Raw genomic sequence first — 22,479 nt, forward strand, 5'->3', positions numbered from 1 at the left:
TCTGGGCTCGCCCCAGTGTCAAAGAAGATGGAGATGGCTGGGCTGACCTTCTATCCACATCCCCTCCTACCCCAGAGAGTCTCCATTTCAAGGAACAAGGAGCCAGAAGTGGCCCAGAATGATGGGAAAGGAAACTGTGCAAGAAGGTAGGGATCCAGGCTGGGCCCAAACCCCAGGGGAGCAGAGGGCAGAGTTCACATGGCAGTTTACTCTGGTGACCTGTCTGCTGGTCAGAGACCCTGCACCACACATGCTGGGCCTGGGAGCTCCTGGGCTAATGGGGGGACAGGATACCCAGACCCCCTGTCACTTCCACACATGACCCACCGTTCTATATTCCCATCTGTGAAAAGCAGGCCCACCTGGTTAAGTGAAAGAAAGTGTAGAAGGGCCTTGTAATGAGAATAGTCTTGGGGGTTTTTTTGTTGTTGCTTTTTAAAGATTTTTTGATGTGGACCATTTTAATGGTCTTTACTGAATTTGTTACAATATTGCTTCTATTTTCTGTTTTGGTTTTTTGGCCAGGAGGCATGTGGGATCTCAGCTCCTTGACCAGGGATCGAACCTCCACCCCCTGAACTGGAAGGTGAAGTCTTAACCATTGGACCGCCAAGGAAGTCCCAACTCTGTGGCTGTGATGGAGTTAGGAGGAAGGAGGAGAGACGAACCTTGGTTTCCACATCTACATACATAGAAGGGGGACCTGACAGGGCAAGGATGGGGCAGGGCCAGTGCAAATGAGCTTCATAAAGCCGGCAGGAGACGTTCCTGTAGGTGGGAGGTAGCCATTGGCAAGGACTTCTCAAACAAACTCCCCTCTCTGCTTAAACAGCTGTTGCTGCCCTTCCCAGGAGAAGGAATTGAACTTGACAGAAATGTGAATGTCCATGACCTTGTCCTTAGAATCCCACCTCCTCATGAAGAACAGTTCAGCAAAAACTCTAAGTCTGACTTTGCCCCTAGATGAAACCAACAAATTTTAAAAATGAGGACTGTCTTTGGAAATTTCCTGGCAGTCCAGGGGTTAAGACTCTGCGCTTCCACTGCAGGGGGTACCAGTTTGATCCCTTGTCAGGGAACTGAGATCCTGCAAACTGATGGTGCTGCCAAAAAAAGAAAAAGAGGGGGAATCGCCCTTTACTGAGCACCTACTACACACCAGCCTCTTTGATAAACTTTTCCTGTATAATATGTCATTAACCCTCATAGCAACCTATGAAGAAAGGACTCCCTTGGCTCCATTTTACAGGTGAGGAAGCTGAGGCCCAGAGAGGGCAACCGACTGGGCCTAGGTCACGTGGCCAGTGAATGTGGAGCCAACGGTCATACCCCAGTCACACCCAACTGAGTGGGACCTGGACATGGTAGGCCAAGGCCTTCTGCTGTATCACACTGCCCCCAGTCTCGGCCTGGGTGAGCTTGGGGGCAGGCAGGCTGTTGCCCCTGGGAGGAGGAGCCCAGAGGCCAGAGGCAGGAGGGCACCTTTCCCTCCCAGCGCTCCACTTACATGTCCGCCGCTCCCGATTCTGCCTGCAGAGGGCAGTCCTGAGCATGCACCGGGCTTCAGTTCCTTTAAGCCCTGGAGTCCAGAGGTTTCTGGCACTCTGTTCCTGGACTTCAGGTCCAGGAAGCGTTCTGTCCAGAAACCAACAGCCCAACCAGCCAGCCCTTCCTTCCTGGGACCAGCTTCCCCCAGCTGGGCGCACTGAAGCCATGCCTAACCCCCAAATCCTCATGGTAATGGAGGGAGCATAAGTCAGTGGGACAAACAAGGGCTAAGGAGTCAGACGCAGCAATGACACTCACATGCTGTATGTCCGGAAACAATCACTTCAGCTTATTGTGAAACGAGGCCAATAGGACAGCCCTTGCAGGGTTCAGGTCAGGAACAGACACCTAGGTAACATGCCTAGTAGACCCTTAACTAGCAAGCCCTTTGAAAGGTTGTTGCTGAACCACGAGAAGACGCTGGGATTCTTGGCCTCCGGAGGAGAGGAATTTAATCCGGGGCCAGAGATGAGGCTTGATCGCTCAGAGCTTTTGTGTAATAAAGTTTTATTAAAGCATAAAGGACATAGAGAAAGCTTCTGACATAGGCATCAGAAGGGGGCAGAAAGAGTATCCCCTTGCTAGTGTTAACAGTGGAGTAACATACTCTCCAATGAATCAAAAGAATGTCTGGAGGTTGTAAAGACCTCACCAGACCTACTCCCATAATTTACATTTTAAGATAACAGGATTAGCCAGAAGGTTTAATCCAGAGTCTGTCCTCAGGCAGGATACTTTATTGTTATATAATCCTTGTAAAGACCTCACCAGACCTACTCCCATAATTTACATTTTAAGATAACAGGTTCAGCCAGAAGGTTTAATCCAAAGACTGTCCTCAGGCAGGATACATTATTGTTATATAACCCTAAGGAATGTAGAGAGAAAAAAAAGTTTGTCCTTTCTTCCTCCTTGAGAATTCCAGACCCCTCTCTCCTTGGGGACCCCTAGACTTCTTATCAACCTGCCTAGGAAGTGACTCTCTCACCATCATCACTGTTATCCATCGAGGCAACTCTGTGGTTGACTCAGGGGCTGCGGGAAGGGGAGAAAACCAAGGCTCTGAGGAGTGAACTGCCTTGCCCAAGGGCACAGGTGGTAAGAGGAAGAGCCAGGATTTGAGCCCACACGGTTAGGCTCCAGACCCTGGCCCTTCCCCTTAGACACTCTGCCACACCAGGGCCAGCACAGGGTGGATAGGGATGTGCATCTGAGGGGGACCACAAGACAGGGTGCCTCGAAGTGTCCCCAGGCGTCAGGGTGACAAGGGGGACGGCGGGTGTCCCCAGGAGGGCAGGGGTGACGTGGGATGGAGGGGTGTCTGTGGCCTCATTCCCAATCCCCTGCTATGGCCAATCCCCTCTGTGGGAAAAGTGTTCGGTGGGCACAAGGGCCCCTCTTGGCTTGGCTCTTATGGACTTCGCTGGTGGCTCAGATGGTAAAGCATCTGTCTACAACGCGGGAGACCCAGGTTCAATCCCTGGGTTGGGAAGATCTCCTGGAAAAGAAAATGGCAACCCACTCCAGTATTCTTGCCTGGAAAATCCCAAGGACGGAGGAGCCTGGTGGGCTACAGTCTGTGGGATCGCAAAGAGTCGCACACGACTGAGCGACTTTACTTTCTTTTACTTTGGGTTGGGCACAGTGGATATGGGCCTGCCAGGGAGAAGCTCTATCTGGTGGGCTGGCCAGGGGGAAACCAGACCAGCCAAGGTTAGCCTTTACCAAGAGCCAGTTGTGTGCCCAGAAGGGCGGGTGGGCTTTGCTAGGACCTAGTAGATTCTCAGTCTGGCTCTCTCCCTGTAGACCAGGTGCTCCCTGGGGTGGCGGCCTGCCTGTCCCCCTCCACAGTGTCCAGCATAGCCAGGGTCTAGCACAGGGCTCAGGACACTGTGGTGAATCTCCAGGCTCCTCCCAATGATTTAAGATGCATGCTCTGCAGAAGATGGGAGGTGTGCTTCTGACTCCGTAGGGAGGCTGGTATGGAGGGGAAGGGGGTGGCAGAAGCCTGGGTCCGGCGATCAGAAGGAGCGCTGCCCAGACAAGATGGGACCTGGCATGTCCAATCGGATCAGCTGCGACCTTGGGCTTGTCACTGCTTTCCTTCCCATCCCAGGGGACAAAGGCTGAAAGAAGCACCCGGGCCATGCCACGGGGGGAAATAACCTGGGCACGGCAGAGGTGACCAGCCGCTGCCACTTCAGTTTCCCCAGCGCGCGGGCCCCGGCGTCTCCGGGGATCCTCCCGGCGCCCGCTGAGTGACCTTGACCCTCCGGGCCCGGCTCCCGCGCCCCGGGCGGGAGTGAGGGGGGGGTCTCCGGGGACGAGTCCTGGCTTTCTAATCCGTCGGGGCGGCAGGGCGCTGAGGAGGCGGAGGGGCGCCGCGGGCAGCCAAGGGGCGCCGGGGCCGCCCCTCCCGCGGACCCCCCTGGCGGCGGGCGCTGGGGCGGCGCGCGCTCGGGGCGCCCAGCTCGGGGCGGGGGGCGCGGCGCTCCCCCCGCGGTGCCCAGGCCGGGGCGCGGGGCGGGCTAATCCCGTATGTAAATGGCAGCCAATGGAGGGTGGTGTTGCGCGGGGCTGGGATTAGGGCCGGGGCGAATGGCTGGCAATCTTACTGGGATTACAGAACAAAGAGCCTCCCTGCGCTCCCGCTCTCGGCTCGGCTCCCCGCGCCGCGCCCCGCCCTCCGCCGCAGCCCGCGCCGGGGGTGGGGGCCGCCGAGCGCCAGCCCCCCGGCCGGCCCGAGAGCCCCCGCCGGGCCCCCTCCCCGCCCCGCGCCCCGCTCGCCTCCCGCCCGCCCCCGCCGCCGCTCCGCGCCTCCCTCCGCCTCTCCTTCCCCCATTCTCCCGGATTAATTAAGGAGGCAGCGGCAGGAGGCTGAGTCCTGGCCGCGGGCCGGGGCCGGGGCGCCGCTGGCAGGAGCGCTTGAGGATCCTCCAAGGTAGGAGAAACTTTTGCGGGGGGTGGAGGGGAGGGCGGGCGCCGAGGCCCTTCTCCCCTTCTCCTCCCACCCTCGGGGGGGGGCCGCCCCTCCCCCTCCAGGTGTTCCAGAATCTGGGTCCGGCTTTTGGGTGCCTCGGGAGGCACGTGACCGGGATTATAATTCGGGCCGGGGGCGGGGAGGGACGGCTGCCCCCACCTGCCGAGAGGGGGAGCCGGGAGCTGTCACCGCCGCCGCCCCCGCCCCCCCACCTCCGACTCCGGGGCCCTTCCGGAGGTGGGGGGCCACTCCGGACGGGCAGCGGGCGCCCGCAGGCTGCTGCAGTTGGCGAATGAGGTCAGTTGTGCTACCCGGGCGGCGGCGGGCGCCAGTGTGGGAGCTGAGGGGGGCTGGGCAGGCCGCGGCCCCCGCCCCCCCAACTCTCCCCCACCTCCGCCTTGCTGGGCCCGAGCAGATCTCCTGGCCGGTGCCCCCACAACCCACTCACAGGCTGAGTTCCATACAGCCAGTACTGCTCCAACACAGTGGTTCCTGCTGGGGTCCCTGGGGAGGGGGGACTGGCCTGAGTGGTGGCCGCTGGGCTCCTGATCGAGTGCAAGGGAAGGAGGCTCAGAGGATGGCAGTAGGAGGTCACAAAGGTTTCAGAGGAGCAAGTTGGGGATGCCCTGTCTGTGGGTGGTCTCTGAGTTCCCGCAGATGGGTGGGGAGGCCCCTGGAGCCGGCTAGATGCCTCCCACCACCACCACCACCATCCTGAGTCTCTGGGAATGAAGGGTCCTGGGTGCCCCAGCCTGTGGCCAGGAAGAGGGAAGGTTCCCTGGCCTGGGCCCAGGATAGAGGGGGACCGTGCCTCTGAGAGTTCTGCCCTCCTGGCCTTACTGGAGAGGGGCTCAAGCCCTGGACATCTGGCCCTGTGACCCAGGCTCCCAGGACTAGACCTGAGGTGGGAGGCTCCTGGGTCCCGGTCACAGCCCGAGTGAGGGGGCCCGGCATGTAGGGGTCCCCTCGCCAGGTCACACATGGAGTATGCTGCTGATGAGGTGGGCAGGCCCGGACAGCTTCTCGAGGAGTGGGCATTTGCGGGGGCTCCTCTTCCTGCTCACAGCAGAAGGAAGGGGTGGCCAGAAGCCGCCCCGACCCCGCTGGCCCTCGTCTCCCTCATGTGTTGGGTTGCACCCCTGGGGGGGACTGCTGCCCCCCGCTACTGACCCGGGGCCTCGGGACTGGGGAGGTGCCTTGGAGCAACCCATTTATTTCAGCAGCGTCATTCCCAAAGGGAAAGGGCATAAGCATCGATTATTTATTCAGCGAGAGAGGGAGGCAGTGGTGGCAGGCAGGCTGGTGGCTGCTGGCAGGGAGGGGCCGGGCACAAGGGCAGCAAGGATGGGCGCCGTCAGGTCAGGAGCGGGGGCCCAGGAGGGTGGAAGTCACCCTCTGCCTTCTTCTGAACAGAGACCTGTGGACCCAAGGGACAGGCCTGGCCGCGAGAGGACGGGATGTCAGAAGCCCCAACCTGCTTTGGGGATGTGGGGAGCTTCAGACCACACCCCATCCCGTAGCCTGCTCTGAGGGTGACCTAGAAAGTTGTAGCTCTGACTCAGAGGGTCCCAGAGGACCCCAGCGGAGGAGACGTGGGTGCCGGCTCGTTCAAAATGTGGGAGGACCTGGGGAGAAAGGTTGCAAAACTGGGTCTGGAAGATAGCACTGGAGGGGCAGGCTTAACCTACTTAGGAGGACTGTTTTCTGGATGCTGGAGGAAGGGTCATGTATTTGCAAGTGTGCTTCATTTGTTCATTTCAGGCAGCCTCTGCGAGCTGCCAGTTGTCGGTATCTGATGCTTGCAAATAGTCGGGAAGGCAGACGTCACGATAGGGGTCCGGGAGGCACCTGTTTGTGCAGCCTCCCCGTCTCCCCGACAGCCGGGGTGTCCCCAGTTTGGTAACGGCCTGTTGTTGGAGACCCCAGGTGATGTGGTGGGTGACAGCTTGGGGCTCTTGTGTCCTCAGCCTGACCTTGGAACCGAAGACCGTATCTGCCGGTCCATCCTCATTCTGGGTTCTGGTTCGAGTCCTCCGGCTCTCCTCTGGCCCCCCACTGCCTCCTGGGCCCACTCTTTGAAAACTGCACCTTTCCTGAAAGGTCTTTGCTCCTGCTATTCCTCTAAACCTCAGGGCTTCCTCTCACCTGAGGGGGCGGGACTTCCTTGAATGGCCCTCCCTGCTTAGGATGAAGGTGGGTAGGGGCTGTAGAATTTGCCTTTCTCCCCTTCTCTGTCAGGATTCAGCTGGCTCTCCTGTCCTTGGGCTGGAAACCTGCCCAGGAACGTCCCCAGGACTGGCCAAGGTGCTACCTCTGTGTCCCCATGACATCCTGTCCTTCCCCATCCCGGTATTGATCTCACTTGAGAGTTACACGTCCCCGATTGTACTGGGGATTGGACGGGGACCGAGGCTTGCTTTTGGTTGCATGGTGCCCCGGGCTGCTGTTCAGTCGCTAAGTCAGTGTCTGACGCTGTGACCCCACGGACTGCAGCACTGCCAAGCTCCCCTCTCCTCCACCGTCTCCCGGAGTTTGCTCAGATTCATGTGCGTTGAATCAGTGACACTAACCATCTCATCCTCTGCCACTCCCTTCTCTTTTTGCCTTCACTCTTTCCCGGCATCAGGGTGTTTTCCAATGAGTCGGCTTTTCGCATCAGGTGGCCAAAGTGTTGGAGCTCCAGGGCTGCTCCCCAAATACTTACTGAGTGAATGAATGAATGAATGAATGAAATCTTGCCCCAGGGTCTGAATAGTTAAGCAGGCTCTCTCGTGTTGTTCCTGAATTCCCATCTCTGGGGTAGGTCCCCACAATGGTGGGAAGTTTCCCTAAGCTTCCTGTCCCACATCCTCTGGGAGGTTCCTCCCCGCACTACCCCAGACCTGAGCCTGGGGCTCTGCTCCCCGAGTGTCATCCATGCAGTTTCTCTCGGTCCATGCCATCTGTGGGCATCTCTTTGATGCTCAGCAACCAGGGACACAGCCACGTTCCTTGGGACAGACCAGCAGTGTGCGCCCAGCTCCGGGGGGCCTGTGGAGGCCTCGGGGGGCCTGTGGAGGCCTCGGGGGGCACCGAGAACAGGACCTGTAGGGTTAATTCACTAGTCTTGGCCAGCAGAGTGGGACTGAGGACCTAGGGCTCAGGATCTCCTGGGGGTGTGTGTGGGGCCCGTGAGATACAAACGCTTATGGAGACCGGAAGGTGGAAGGATTGTTTTCTGTGGGAGAGATGAAGGAGGGGGACCTGGTCAGAACACAGAGGTGGGTCACCCCGTTGGTGACAGGGTGACAAGAGAGACTCCTGGGTATAAGTGTTGAGTTGCCCAGCTGAGTCCCAAGGGGAGCCAACCTCGATGGGCACCCAGGTTCCTCACTGGCAGGGATGTCTGGCTGGGACCATCTCACTGGGGTCAATAGTTTGTCATTTCAAGTGGTTTTTTTGCATTTGTGGTTTTCCCACATAGCGTGTGGGATCTTAGTTTCCCGACCAGGGATCCGACCCTTGCTCTTTGCATTGGACACCCAGAGTCTTAACCACTGGACCTGCAGGGAACTCCTGATATTTTGTCCCTTCAGCTGCAGTGCCATGGGTTATGTCTGACGACCGCAAAGGGGCTCAGAGCCCTGGGGAGGATGGCATCCAGGGCACCGCCCTTCTTCACTTTGGGGTGGGTTAGGTGTCCTGAGTGAGCGGGGGGAGGCTGTGCTTTGTCCAGGCGCTGGCTGGGGGTGACCGCTGGGGTGTGTCAGGCCGGGAACAAAACTCTCATTCCAGACACCCTTCCTCTTGGTCCCGAGCTGGGCCTGGCTGCCCCAGAGCTATTTGTGTGCCCACCTGTCTCCCTCCTTCAGGACCACCTGCTCTGGGTGGCCCGATTTAGCCAGTTAAAATAGGGATGTCCGGTTAAATTTGGATTTTGGTTAACTGACGGATAATTCGGTATGGGGGTTATGTGTATCTGTACTAAATCACTTCAGTCATGTCTGAGTGTTTGTGACCCTATGGATCATAGCCTGCCAGGCTCCTCTTGTCCATGGGATTCTCCAGGCAAGAATACTGGAGTGGGTTGCCATGCCCTCCTCCAGGGGATCTTCCCAACCCAGGGATCGAACTCGTGTCTCTTACATCTCCTACATTGGCTCCTCCTGGGAAGCCTGTGGGGATTATAAATGAAACTACAGATTTACTTGTTTAGCTGAAGTGTAGACTGAACTGGAGATCTTGTGTTCCATCTGGTAACTCTGCCCCTGCAGCCTCTGGGCAGTGAGACGATTGGGGTCAGGGGGACTCGGGTGTGGTTGGGGCCTAGGCCGGGGTCAGGATTCAACCTGCGGCTCCGGGGATGGTCTAGAGTGAGATTGAATCAGGTGGTGCTGTGTGTGATTTCCTCAGTTCTCCAGTCTGGGGTTCAAGCATCCAGATCTATTAGACCTGGGTGGTGTGGCAGGGGGAGCTCAGGGAACCCCAGTCTGGGAGGCCTTGTGTTTCAGAATCTTCTGTGCCACTGTGGTCCATGCTGCTGCTGCTAAGTCACTTCAGTCGTGTCCGACTCTGTGTGACCCCTTAGACACAGCCCACCAGGCTCCTCTGTCCACAGGATTCTCTAGGCAAGAGTACTGGAGTGGGGTGCTGTTTCCTTCTCCAGAACTGTGGTCCATACGGGGTATTAAGAGGAGTTTGCTATGTAGCACAGGGAACTCTGCTGAGCGTTACATGGCAGCCTAGATGGGAGGGGAGTTTGAGAAAGAATGGATGCACCTCTGTGTGTGGCTGCATCACTTTGCTGTACACCGAGGCTAACACGGCATTGTTAATCCACATCAACCCCATGGACGTGAGTTTGAGCAAGCTCCGGGAGATGGTGAAGGACAGGGAAGCCTGGCATGCTGTAGTCCATGGGGTCGTGAAGAGTTGGGCGCACCTTAGCGACTGAACAACAACTCCAATATAAAATAAAAAGTTTGAAGAAAGAGAGTTTGTTGGGAGGAGCAGGAACTTGCTGGGGACACCCTCTCAGACACCAAATTAGGATTTGTGGTCCCAAGATTCACAGAGCCAACCCCCAGCACTGGGGGCTGTTTCTCTGATGCTCCCCCGTTGAGGCTGGGGTTATTGTCTCTGGGGGGGGCCCCTGCCACCTGTCTGGGCTGTGTGCTCATACATAAGATGGCAGTGATGCCCCCGCTTCTGCTGAAGCCCCAAGCTGGCCCTGTGGGTTGGACCGGGAGCTTGGTGGTACATGCTGGGGGCTCTCCATTGAGGTGGGTGGGTCACCCCAGTGCAGGTCTGAAGTGGGGATGGGGTAGGAAGCTGGATGTGAGAGGCCCCAGCCTGAGGGGTTGGGGTCCTGGGCAGCTTGTAGATGCCTGGCCAGGCTGTGGGGCTGGGGGAGGAGGGCCAGCTCTGAGCTGGGGACAGCCAGGGCCATGTCCCTTCCTGGCCTGCAGCTAGAAGAGACCCTCCAGGCTGCTTCTCTCCTGGAGGCTTGGGCAGGGCCAGGCCTGTTTGCTGGTGGGGTCTCAAGGTACGTTTTCCGACACCTGGCAAAACTACTACCATATGGGATGTGTGTATCTGTCCATCCATTCATCGGTCTCTCCGAAGGTTGGTGAGAAACTTGGAAAAGCATATAGCTCAGGTCCTGGCATTGAGCCCCAGGCTAGCACATAGGAAGGGCTCACCCCATGTGTTACCATATATATTGTTGAGGGGTGAGGAATAGCTGGTGAAAGGCCCAGGTCTCAAGTGTGCCGTCCAAGGAGCTTGACCAGTGTCTGCATTCACATCGCCCAGCGCCTGTCAAGACATGGAACATTCCATCACCCCCCGAAAGTCCCCTCAAGCTTGTACACAGTCAGCTCGCTCCTTTTTGCCAGCCCCTGGCAACCACTGGTATGCAGCCCACGTCTAGCTTCTTTCACTCTGCATGATGCCTGGTCCGGGCACCTGGAACTGCTTTTTGGTGACTGAGTAGTATTCCACAGCACGGTTGGAGCACAGAGCCCTGCTGCTCTCGTGACGGAGATCAGGCCCTCCCAGCTTGCCGAGCCCTTACCTGGCTTGGGGCCGCCCAGCGGAAGGCGTGCCTTTTCCATCGTGTTCACAGAAGTACCCCGTCTGTGTCCCCACCTCCACTGAGAGCTGACCCTGAGCCAGGATCGCGGCACCTCTGTGTCCGCAGAGCTGGAATTTCATCCTCCGTTTCTGGTGACTTGCACAGACGGGAGGCTCCTGATGAAATTACACCTGCCTGAGGCCGCCCTCAGGGCTGCGGTCCTCCACCCGCCCGTACTGCAGGTGGGCTCCGGGAACAGCGGATGCTCTGGGTGGGGGCAGAGGGCAGGCCTGGAGGTGTCTCAGCCATCTCCATGTGCCCCCCTCCCCGAGGAGCCTGGGAGTCCCTGGCCATGAGTCCTTGATCTCCACTTCTGTGGCTGTATGGTTTGGGATACATATTCTGTGTTTTCCTGAAACAAGGGGGTAGGGAAGGAGGGCAAACGGGAGCATGATTTAGGATCAAACAGTGGGGCTGTGCAGGAGACCCCGGTTCGATTCCTGGGTCGAGAAAATCCCTTGAAGAAGGGATAGGCTACCCACTCCAGTATTCTTGGGCTTCCCTGGTGGCTCAGCTGATAAAGAATCCGCCTGCAATGCGGGAGACCTGGGTTTGAACCCTGGGTTGGGAAGATCCCCTGGAAGAGGAAAGGCTACCTACTCCAGTATTCTGGCCTGGAGAATTCCACAGACTGTATAGTCCACGGGCATGCAAAGAGTTGGACACGACTAAGCGACTTTCACTTTCACTTCACTTTCACTTTCAACCGGGCTGTGTGACCTCCAGTGAGCTACACTGTGTCTCTGTGCTTTGGCGTGGTCATCTGTGAACAAGAGAACAGCATGTGGTTTCCAGGGCGAGTGTGAGAGTCAGCTGGGGTCCCACAAACCCCTGGACTTCCCCAGAGCCCTGGAGGGCATGAGACCCCATCCAGGGGACAGAGGTGGGGCCGTGTGGGCCTCCAGTGACCGGTGTCCACCTCTGCGCTGGGGCCACTTCTGTTCGAGTTACCTGTTGAAAACTTTGAAAAATTCAGTTTCAAAAAACTGAAATTGCTCAGTCGCATCCAATTCTTTGTGACCCCATGGACTGCCCGCCAGGCCTCTCTGTCCATGGGATTCTCCAGGCAAGAATACTAGAGTGGGTTGCTATTTCCTCCTCCAGGAGATCTTCCCGACCCAGGTGAAGAGTTACCTGTCAGGGCCCTAAAGAAAACTTGGTTGACAAACAGCTGAGGTCCATGGCTGGCCGTGGCCGCTCTCCTGCATGTGCGCGTGGGCAGCGGCGCTGAGACTGAGGTCTATGGCTGGTCGTGGCCGCTCTCCTGCGTGTGCACATGGGCAGCGGTGCTGAGACTGAGGTCCATGGCTGGCCGTGGCCGCTCTCCTGCATGTGCGCGTGGGCAGCGGCGCTGAGACTGAGGTCCATGGCTGGCCGTGGCCGCTCTCCTGCATGTGCGCATGGGCAGCGGCGCTGAGACTGAGGTCCATGGCTGGCCGTGGCTGCTCTCCTGAATGCGTGCATGGGCAGCGGCGCCGAGACTCTGGTTGGTCACAGACTAGTCAGGCCGATTCCAGGTCTGCTGCCTACCCACTGTGCGTGGCTTGGACGGCTGCATAACCGGCCGAGCCTCAGTTTGTCCCTCTAGGGAGTGGACACAGCTCTGCCTGTGGGCTCACGAATGGCAGCACCTGAGTGAAGCAAGTACCCAGTAGGCCCTTGGGGGTGCGCCAGAGGTTATGGCTTCCTAAGGGAACGGAGCACCGTGGGAGGCAGCAGCATGAGATTGGAGGTTTTAACGTCGTTTCTTGTGAGGACCGTGGACTTTTCCTGATGAGCTGGCTGCCCTCGCCTTTCTGCCATTGCCCCCTCCCCCGTGTCCTCAAAGGCCAGAGGCACCCTTGGGCTGTACTTGGTGGAGGGCCTGTGCAGAAGGGCTCTCAGGTGCCCCTGGGTGGCTCCCTGGAGCAGGCAGGACCCCTGCCTGCCCACCCAGCCAGCCAGCTCCAAGGTGGTCCCTTCGGGCTCCAAGGGGGTCTTGTGACGAGGCCGGGTGGTGTTTCACGTTGATCCAGGAGCTGGTTTTTCAGGTGTGGCCGCTTTCAGCAGAGAGGCCCAGCTCCGGAGAGGTAGGGCCTTTTGGACGGAGCTGGTTGCCCCTGTTCTCCACGGGTACCTGGCTTCCAGCTGGGGGTGCAGCCCTCCGGGCATGTGAGCTAACCACATCTCCCCTTTGATCCTGGTCCACCGCCCACCCGCCTGGGGCCAGTCACTGCCTGAGACACTCCGTTCTCAGCCCATCCGGGAGAGAGATGCTCTTGGTTGCCCTGGGTGGGAGACCAGTGCCCCTCCTTGGGGGTGGGCTCCTTTCGCTATGCCAGAGCTTCCCCGCTTTCCAGCAGGGTGCCTTTCAAACCAGACAGGCAAGGGTTTGAGGCCCACTTCTACCACCAGCCAGCTGTGTAGTTCAGGAAAGTGACTTTACCTCTCTGAGCCTCATCTGAACAAAGGAGCGTGGTTGGGGTTTGGGAGGATCTGCGTGTTCAGTTGGGAGAAGCTGGTCCTCATCCCAGAGAAGAATGTTTTCTCCACTTGGTCAGATGCTGGTCCCAAAGGCTGGCCCTTGGAGAGCCCCAGGCCTGCCCCGAGAGGAGCTGGACACCACTGTCCTGTTCTGCTCTTAGCTACTGTGCTCACGGAGCATGGGTGGTGCAGTGCCTGAGTTTATGCAAGCTGGGAAAAGCCCAGAGGCCGAAGCGCTTAGTCCCAGCAGCCTGTCCACCCCTCAGCTCCTTGGAGTGGGTGATCAGGCTTCCCAGATGCCAAGCCCTACCTTGGTGCCGGGCTGTGGGCCGTGTGGCTGGGTTTTGGAGACACACCTACTCCCCCGCTTGCTGAGGGCAGCCTGCAGGAGGTGGCTGGAGGGCGGGTGCGATTCTGACCCAGGAGAAGGCTGGCGTGGGCATCAGGGGTGGGGAATGAGCAATGTAAGAAAGGGTCTAGAGATGGGAAGTGGGACTCCAGATGTGGCAAGACCTTCCATGGGGACCCGTGGGACCTCATTTCAGGCCCAGGCAAGGACCTTCATCCATCCGACTGCCTCCCTCCCTGCCAGGCCCTGCCTCTTTCTCTGACAGCCATGCTGAGCTTCATCGTTTTCTAGAACATACTGCATTCCAGCTTGCTTCCCAGCGTGCTGTTGCTTCTCCTTGGAACAGGTTTTTCTGCTGCCCGTCCATCTCTCTGGGCTCATTCTTGCAGGTCTCAGCTTGGATGTCACCTCCCTCTGGAAGCCCTCCCTGATAACCTCCTCCCAGGTCTGTGTTAGCCCCTGCGCTGCATTCCTACCGCCCAGTCTTCCTTACTTGCTGTCTTCCAGCTGCCCTTGTACTTGTCTGTCTCCCTCCAAGGGGTTGAGGCCATGCTGGCTTGTCCCCCCCACACCCCTGCCCCCGGTTCCCCCTGCTTGACACAGCGAGTGTCCTGGACCAACTTGTTAAGTGAATTAGAAGCAAGCTGAGTGCTGGGACATTCAGGGCAGGGCCTTGGAAGGGCAAGGGGCTTTCCCACCCTTCGATCACAACTCTCACTGGCCCACCCCACCATCCCCAGTTGCTGCCTCTCCCGGCCTGGCTGTGATTCTCAGAGGCATCTAGAGGGTGATGGTGGTGGGGGGCACCTTGTCTCCCTGGGCCGGGTGCAGCCCAGTTTGGGGGGTTCCCCCCTCCATGAAGGGCAGGTGGTGTGTGTGGAGAGCGCACAAGTGTGAAGCCTCAGAACAGTTAATCCCCTGGGCTATTTAGACACACGCTTTTGTGCGTGCACGTGTGTGTGTGTGTGTGTGCACGGCTGTGCGGTGATCCAGAGGCTGCGGCTGGTAGACCGCGCCCAGTAACTCGATGTTTGGCTGAATCCTGACCCCCAGCCTTGGACACCGACTGCCAAGTGTGTGGGGCCCCTCTAGTTGGCGGGTGGCACAGGGGACAGAACATCAGTTAGGAGCATGTTTGGCCCCACATAATAGAAGACCCGAGTGTAGAGGCATAAACCCCCGAAGGAGGGGTTTGGGCCTTCCCTGGTGGTCCAGTGGCTAAGACTCCACACTCCCAATGCAAGGGGCCTGGGTTCGATCCCTGATCAGGGAACCTGATCCCACGTGCTGCAGTGAAGGTTGGAGATCTCATGTCTCCCAGCTACGATCTGGTGCAGTCAGATAAATAGATAAAAATAAATAGTTTTTTAAAAAATGAGTTTATTTACTCTCCCCAGGAAAAAGCCTGTAGGTTGGTCCTCAGAGCCTTAAGTAGGGGCTCGGCGTGCCTTCGGGGACTTTGTTCTTTTCTTCTCTAGCATTGTTGGGTTTTTCTTTTAGTTTATTTGAAAATTATTTCCTTTAACACGTCCACTTCAGGACGTCCTTAGTAGTCCAGTGGGTAAGACTCTGAGCTTCTAGCACTGGGGGCACCGGTTTGATCCCTGATGGGGGAACTAAGAGCCCACGTGCCACATGGCATGGCCGATAAAAAGTAAAATGTACACTTCAGTGTGTTTTCGTATATTCCCAAAGTTGTGCAGTGTTCTTGTTCACCACTGTCTAATTTCAGAGCATTTCATCACCCAAAAAGAAGTTCTGACCCATTAAGTAGACGCACACACACAGACACTCATATACACACACCCATCCCCTGGCAGCTGGTTGGGGTCTGTCTGTCAGGATGGCTGATGTGACTTCTGCCTGGGGCTGGGGCCCATGGCTTCTGTGGGGGTCCCCCTGGCACCTCCCTCAGGCACCCTTCTCCACTCCTGAGCCTCCTGGGTTGGGGGGTACCTAGGAGTACGTTGACCTCTTTTCCTTTTCAGATGGGGAAGCTGAGACCCAGAGCTGGGAAGACACATGGCTAAGGTCCCAGAGTTACAAAAATCAGGATGTGAAACCACATCTCATGACCCTCGGTCTGGGGCTCCCTGCCCTGCTGCAGGTGCCCGGGAGCCTCCCCTGGCTGCCTGATCCAGGAGGCTGGGCGGGAACTTGGAAGCAGAACAGCTGGTGGGAGGTTTGGGAGCAGACCATGGTGAATCGGGGGGCAGTAGAGGGGTGAGAGTGATCAGGGCTTTGGAAACACCCCCAGATGAGAGGAGAGAGAGTCCCCAGTGGGACTCGGTGACTGTAGATTCTGCCTGGAGGCGAGAGGCTGCTCAGTAAGTTGATGCAATGGACTGTAGGCTGATGGCCCCTGGGACCAGGCAGGAGAGAGGGGCTCCTGTTTCTGCCCCCTGGGAGCCCGTGGCATCACCTCAGGGAACCCTCAAGCGTCATTACGTGCCCAGGTATATCCCAGGAGAGGCAGTCCTTGGGGTCTGTAGGGTGGGGCTGACGAACTGGAAGAACCACCTACAGGAGAGCCCCCTGGAGCCCGGGGTAGGGGGTGGGCAGATGGGGTGTTGGGGGTGGTGAGGCTCCCAGGGGAGGGGGACCTAGTCTTGGTGAAACGGGCCCTACATTTATCTGGTGTGATGTTGAGTCATTGCCCGTGTGGGCCATGCTCATCCTCATGGCGCTGCTCAGAGCTCTGGAGGTGGTGGGCAGGTGGGCGTGGCATCGAGCTGGCTCACATCCAGGTGCCCGCCGCCCACCTCGGGGAGCCAGTTCAGAACTATCTCAGCCCCACCAGGAGGGTTCTCTGCAGGCCTTGGGGTGGGGGGTACCTGGGAGCCCAGTGGGAGGGGACATACGGTTGCCAGGGGCACTGTCTGGGACGCTGACCTGCCCCATTGCAGGGACCAGAGAGGAGTGGTTTTCTCATGCCAGGCTCCAGACAGGTTGCTTTTAGAGCGTGAACCAGTGCCTCCTCGCTCTCTTTTCTTGGCTCGGCATCTCCTGCTTCAGACATGAGGGCGCAGACTGGGTGACCCAGAGCCTGGGGACCACGTGGAGGGCTGGCAGCTCCCAGAATTCTCTGCTTTCTCCACCCTCCCTGCCCCCAACATCCTGGAAGCCCTGTGACCTTGGCAGCACCCTCTGCCCTGTTTTTGGCTCAGAGGATGACATCTCTGTATCTCTGGGGTCCCTTCTGGTGGTCAGGACCCCCAACAACTCCAGGAAGCCCACCCTGGGCCTCCCTGTGACCCCAGAAAGGAGGCCCAGCCCCTGTTCCAAAGCCCCTTGCTGTCTGAAGGGAGGCAGAAAAGACAGCTTGGAATGTTGAACCCTGGGAGAACCACTCAGCCCTTTCTGCAAACATCTACACAGGTCACTGGGCAGTGGGCTGTGCTGGGGGCTCTGCTCAGGGGAAGGGTTGGGGGGAGTCAGGCGAATGTTTGCTCCTCTGACAGGCTTTGCTTTGAAGTTGGCCCCTAAAGCTTCTGCTGTGTGCCCAGCATCACTTTCCTGGTGGGTGGGGAGCCTCAGCTGGACCCAGATCTCCCAGGGGCTGGACCCCTGCACACTCCTGAGATCATGGGCTGATGGGGGTCTGCCCATCAGCAGCGATCAGGACCTACGGAGGGAATGGTGTGACCTGGGCTGGGCTCCTCCAGGCTCTCCCTGAGTCTGGGGTTGGGCGAGGACAGCCATGGGTCACTTTATTGGATCACATCACCTGGCTAGAGCTTGAGGGGAGTCCTGGGTTGTCCCTGGTGGATCAAGGTAGCCAGGCTCACCTCACCTTACCTGAGTGAGGGTAGAGGTGGGGGTGATGAGTTTGGAGAAGGAAGTGGTGTCTGCATGAGTCTGAGTATACTCAGGAGGAGGGCCAGGGAGAGGAGCCAGAAGGAGGCTGGGAGCCCTGGCTCTCGCTGGCTTGTGTGATGGAGGGCAGGTCACCTACACACTGGGCCTCAGCCGTCCAGCATAGGGCGGATGATGGTCTAGATCCTGCCTCCCTCCATGGTGCTGGGGCCTCAGATGTGATGGTGTGTGAAAGCTTTGGCTGGAGAAGGGTGGTGGGTGTGCACTGGACCCAGTGAGCATCCAGCCTGTGAGCATCCAGCCACAAGATGCATGTCACCCCCCTGGGGACCTGGTTATTCCCAGATGGCTCGGTGGTAAAAGCTCCACAGGAGACACACGAGACGTGGATTCGATCCCTGTGTCGGGAAGATCCCTTGGAGGAGGAGATGGCAACCCACTCCAGTATTCTTGTCTGGAGAATCTCATGGACAGAGGAGCCTGGCGGGCTACAGTCCATGGGGTCGCAAAGAGTGGGACACGACTGAGTGAGCAACCCGCTGATCACCAGGACACCCCTGTGTCTCTGTCATGTTTGGTGGCCTTCCTCATCTAGAGACACAGTGGGTGTGCAGGTGGTACTTAAATAATTGTGAAAGGAATGGATGGGACTTGGGGCGTTGGCAAGTGTCGGCTAAGATGTGTGTGCGTGTAGACAGGGTGTGTGTACACACTGGGGAGGTGGCAGGTGCAGTTAACATACCTGTTAAACGGACATCTAGATGGTGGTCACCTCCTCTCATGTGTGGGTCACCACTTACAACCTTTGGCTTCTCTTTCTTCACCTGGGAGCTCTGGGGCGGGAACTGGGCCTGATCCATCCCAGTTCTGGGTCCCGCTCACAGCAAGTGCCATGAAGATACTGTGCAGTCAGAGTCCCAGGGCTTCCCGGGTAGCTCAGTGGTAAAGAACCCACCTGCCGATGCAGGAGCGCGGCTTCGATCCCTTGTCGGGAAGATCCCCGGAGAAGGAAATGGCAACCCACTCCAGTATTCTTGCCTGAAAAATCCTATGGACAGAGGAGCCCGGTAGGCTACAGTCCACAGGGTTGCAAAGAGTGGAACATGACTGAGAACACCCGTATCAGTCAGAATCCCACGGTATCCTTTTGGTGGATGAGAGGCTCAGGAGAGTGGACCGGAATGGGACTGGGGGGGGCCCCCGGAATGGGGAGGTCAATGAGAAAGGGTCCTGGGGGCAGGGTGTAGTGTCAGGATTTAAAAGAGCATGAACAGGGACTTCCCTGGTGGTAAGCTTCCAGTGAACGGATCCTGAGTTCAAACGTGGTCTGAGAACTAGATCCCGCATGCCACATCTAAGAGTTAGCAGGCTGCAACTGAAGATACCGCATGCTGCAACGAAGATTGAAGAGCCCATGTCACGACTAAGATGCGGCACAGCCAAATAAAATATTTTTTAAAAATAAGTAAAATAAAGGAGCAGGAACAAGAGGGCTGGAGAGCATCCAAGTTGGGGGGGTTGAGGCCTGTGGACAGGCCAGCAGTGAGGAGCGAGTGACTCTGGTGTGTGCTCTGGGGCAGATCGGAGCAGGTATAGAGGGCGGATGGCTGGGCAGGGCGGTGGTGCACCTTCCATCTGGACCTGAGAACTTCACACCCAAGGACTCGCCTTCCCAATGGGGAAACTGAGGCTCAGGGAGGGGGGTGGTGCCCAGGCTCCACTTCAGGGTGTCATCAAGAGTTAGAAGCCAGGTCCCTTCCCTGGGATCTTAGCCCTCCACCCCTGCTGGCTCAGAGGTCAGGGCAGTGGGTGGAGTGGGAGCCATAAAGAGGAGGAAGGAGGGAGCCGGCGGGCGGGGCCAGGTTGCCAGTGGAGGGTGGGAGCCTGGGTGCCAGCCCAGTGCCTGGGGGATTAGCTCACCCACAAGTGATTAGCTTTTTTTTTTTTTTGGCTTAGTCTTTTCCTAACAAGAAAAGGCCTGAGGCTCATCGTCCACATCCTTCTGAGAAGTCCTGTTTACGTCTGGTGAGGGAGCTCTCGGGAGATGCGGTCGCCGTGGGGGCTGGCACCACCCCAGTGCTGGCTTCTCCCCACCGTCTCCAGACACCCAGCCCCCCAGCTCTACACATGCCCGAGAACCAGTGCATATGGTACACAGCTGAGCTGCCCAGGGGCAGCTGAGTGCCAGGCCTTCGTTTCCCTCCCGCCCAGCACTTAGGGGAACAGAAGGGCCCTTGTGCTGCCTGTCAGGAGCCCCAGGTGAGCTCACCTGGAGTTGATGAGACAGGTGATGTCAGGAGAGACAGCCACTCAGCAGGTGATGTCAACGTGAAGTCATCCCGGCTGCTTCTTCAAAGAGCCTGAATGATCTCCAGGCTGGAGGCAGACACTTTTTCACATCTTATCTCACACATGGTCCTTATGATGCTAAGACCAGCAGATTTGGTGGTGCCGTTTTGCTCAGGAGGAAACAGGAATGGAGAGTTTGGGTGCCCAGTGGGAGTCACAGGCCGGTGATAGCTGGGTGGATACCAGACCCCAGCTTTGGTGCACCCTAAAGCCCCGGAGAAGGCAATGGCACCCCACTCCAGTACTGTTGCCTGGAAAATCCCATGGATGGAGGAGCCTGGTGGGCTGCAGTCCATGGGGTCACTAAGAGTCGGACACGACCGAGCGACTTCACTTTCACTTTTCACTTTCATGCATTGGAGAAGGAAATGGCAACCCACTCCAGTGTTCTTGCCTGGAGAATCCCAGGGATGGGGGAGCCTGGTGGGCTCCCGTCTGTGGGGTCGCACAGAGTCGGACACGACTGAAGTGACTTAGTAGCAGCAGCAGCAAAGCCTAGGCATTTGCCCCCCCGCCTCCTCACACTGAGAGGGGCAGACAGGACAGCATGGGGACTCAGGCCAGCCAGCTGGATGCACATGGGACGTGCCGGGGGAGGGCCTCGGATGCCAAGGGTAGCGGAGTTTGGCTCAGCCTGGTTTTTGCCTTTCCCTCACTCTCAGACTTCTGCTTCCTTTTAGCAACTCATTCATCCACCCAGCACGTATTATGGACTGCCTGCTGTGGTTCTGGGGGACAGCCATGGGCAAACCAAAATCCCCTCCTTGGGACTTCCCTGGCAGTCCAGTGACTAAGACTTCACGCTCCCAAGGCAAGGGACCCAGGTTCAATCCCTGGTCAGGGAACTAGATCTCACATGCTGCATCTGTCCTGCTGCAACTAAACAGATCCTGCATGCCTCAACGAAGATCCCGTGTGCCAGAACTAAGACCCACGTGTGCATGTCCTGTTTGAGAGACTGGCAAAACCACTTTCTCTGCCTCCCGGGCTGGCCTTCCGATCCAGCCTCCGCCAGCTCGCACACACCTTCCCGTCCAATGGAATGAAGCGGCTGTGGGATCGGGACGCTTCGTTGTCCTGGATTGGTGGAGGGCTTGGCGTAAGGGTTCTTCTATCTGGCTCCAGAACTTAAAGGGTTTGGGTCCATCTGGAAGGACCCGGGAGGCTTGGGCCGCAGCAGAGACTGTGTCTCCTTCCAGCCGCACTGGTTCTGTCTGGGTTGCTGCTGCTCTCTGGTTGCCCAGTCATGTCCAACTCTTTGCAGCCCTGTGGACTGTAGCCTGCCAGGCTCCTGTCCATGGGGATTCTCCAGGCAAGAATACTGGAGTGGGTTGCTATGCCCTCCTCCAGGGGAATCTTCCTGACCTAGGGATCAAACCTGTGTCTCGAGTCTCCTGCTTAGCAAGTGGATTCTTTACCAGTGAGCCACCTGGGAAGCCTCTATCTTGCTGTTACCTGAGCCTTGAGAGTCCTTTCCTCCCCTTTGGGTTACCTGGTTCTGGGTTATCTCATCCTACAGAAGGAAGCCCTGGGAGTTCCCTGGTGGTCCAGTGGCTAAGATTCCACACTCCCAATGCAGGGGGCTGGGGTTCGATCCTTGGTCAGGGAACTAGGTCCAATATGCCTCAACTGAGATCCTGCATGCTGAGACTAAAGATCCCACATGCTTCGACTGAAAGATCTCACGTGCCTCAGCTTAAGATCCTGCGTGCCTCAACTAAGACCCAGCACAGCCAAATAAATTAAGAAAAAAAAGAATGAAGCCTTTTTGAGCCCACCCCACTTTCCGTTGGAGAAGGCAATGGCACCCCACTCCAGTGCTCTTGCCTGGAAAATCCCATGGGTGGAGGAGCCTGGTGGGCTGCAGTCCATGGGGTCGCGAAGAGTCGGACACGACTGAGTGACTTCACTTTCACTTTTCACTTTCATGCATTGGAGAAGGAAATGGCAACCCACTCCAGTGTTCTTGCCTGGAGAATCCCAGGGATGGGGGAGCCTGGTGGGCTGCCGTCTATGGGGTCGCACAGAGTCGGACACGACTGAAGCGACTTAGCAGCAGCAGCAGCACTTTCCGTACCTCCTTTCTCACATGGACCCCAGCAGCCTCCACCCACTTCCACTCAGCTCTTTGCCTCCACTCCCCTCAGCCCACCCATTTGCTGTCCGCCTTCCTTGTGTTCCTCTAGGCTCCTTGCCCAGCCCCCTGACCTCTGACCTCTGCCCTTCTCCCCTCCCCTGACTCTCTGACTCTCTGAGTCCCAGGTTTCCCTGATTTCTCCCACTGTGTTCTCCCAGGCACGCCAGTCCATGCACAGCCTTGGCTGCCACCCTACCTACCCCATATCAGATCTTGTCCCTCCCGCCTAGGGCTCCCAGTCAAGCCCTGATCATCCCTGGGGACGCCAGGCCTGCCCCCTTGGCCTCCTGTCCAGCCTTTTCCTTCTGTTCCCTGCTCAGCTGGGGGCACCGTCATCTACTCCATCAGCAGGATTAGAAACCTGGATGTCACTCCAGGTGTCTCCTTAGGCTTCCTCAGCCCCACCGCTTCCCCCAACCACTCAATCATGGAGCTCTGCCTTGCTTGCTGGTCAAATCACATCCATCCACTCCTTCACCAACCACCCCCACCCCCCTGCCTCGCCCTGAGATGTGGCCATCTGAGGCCTGGACTGTTGCAGAAGCTGGACAGCTGCCACTTCCCCATCTCTGGCCCTGCCCCCTAAAGTTCACCTGCCAGGACCCCCTAAACTTCCCAACCCATTGGTGGTGCCCATGCCCTGGAGCCGGATCCCCAACCCATGGTACCCGTCCGTGGAACTTAAGAACTGGGCTGCACAGCAGGTGAGCGAGTGAAGCTTT

The 22,479-nt window shown here is 57.9% G+C and overlaps 1 protein-coding gene across 9 annotated transcripts in view; it reads left to right on the top strand.

Moving 5' to 3' along the window:
• Positions 1–4,343: 4,343 nt before the first annotated feature.
• Positions 4,344–22,479, top strand: part of GTF2IRD1 (GTF2I repeat domain containing 1) — a 118,581-nt gene continuing 100,445 nt past the window's right edge. For 4 of the 9 annotated variants that reach the window (XM_027526533.1, XM_027526530.1, XM_027526529.1 and 1 more), the window contains exon 1: positions 4,344–4,489. The gene's annotated coding sequence lies outside the window, so the exon portion shown is untranslated. Of the gene's footprint in view, positions 4,490–4,747; positions 4,826–22,479 lie in introns of those variants that run through there. The other 5 variants (XM_027526525.1, XM_027526528.1, XM_027526526.1 and 2 more) reach the window with 3 other exon arrangements.

The sequence above is a fragment of the Bos indicus x Bos taurus genome, chromosome 25 (assembly GCF_003369695.1).
Source record: "Bos indicus x Bos taurus breed Angus x Brahman F1 hybrid chromosome 25, Bos_hybrid_MaternalHap_v2.0, whole genome shotgun sequence".
Taxonomy (NCBI): domain Eukaryota; kingdom Metazoa; phylum Chordata; class Mammalia; order Artiodactyla; family Bovidae; genus Bos; species Bos indicus x Bos taurus.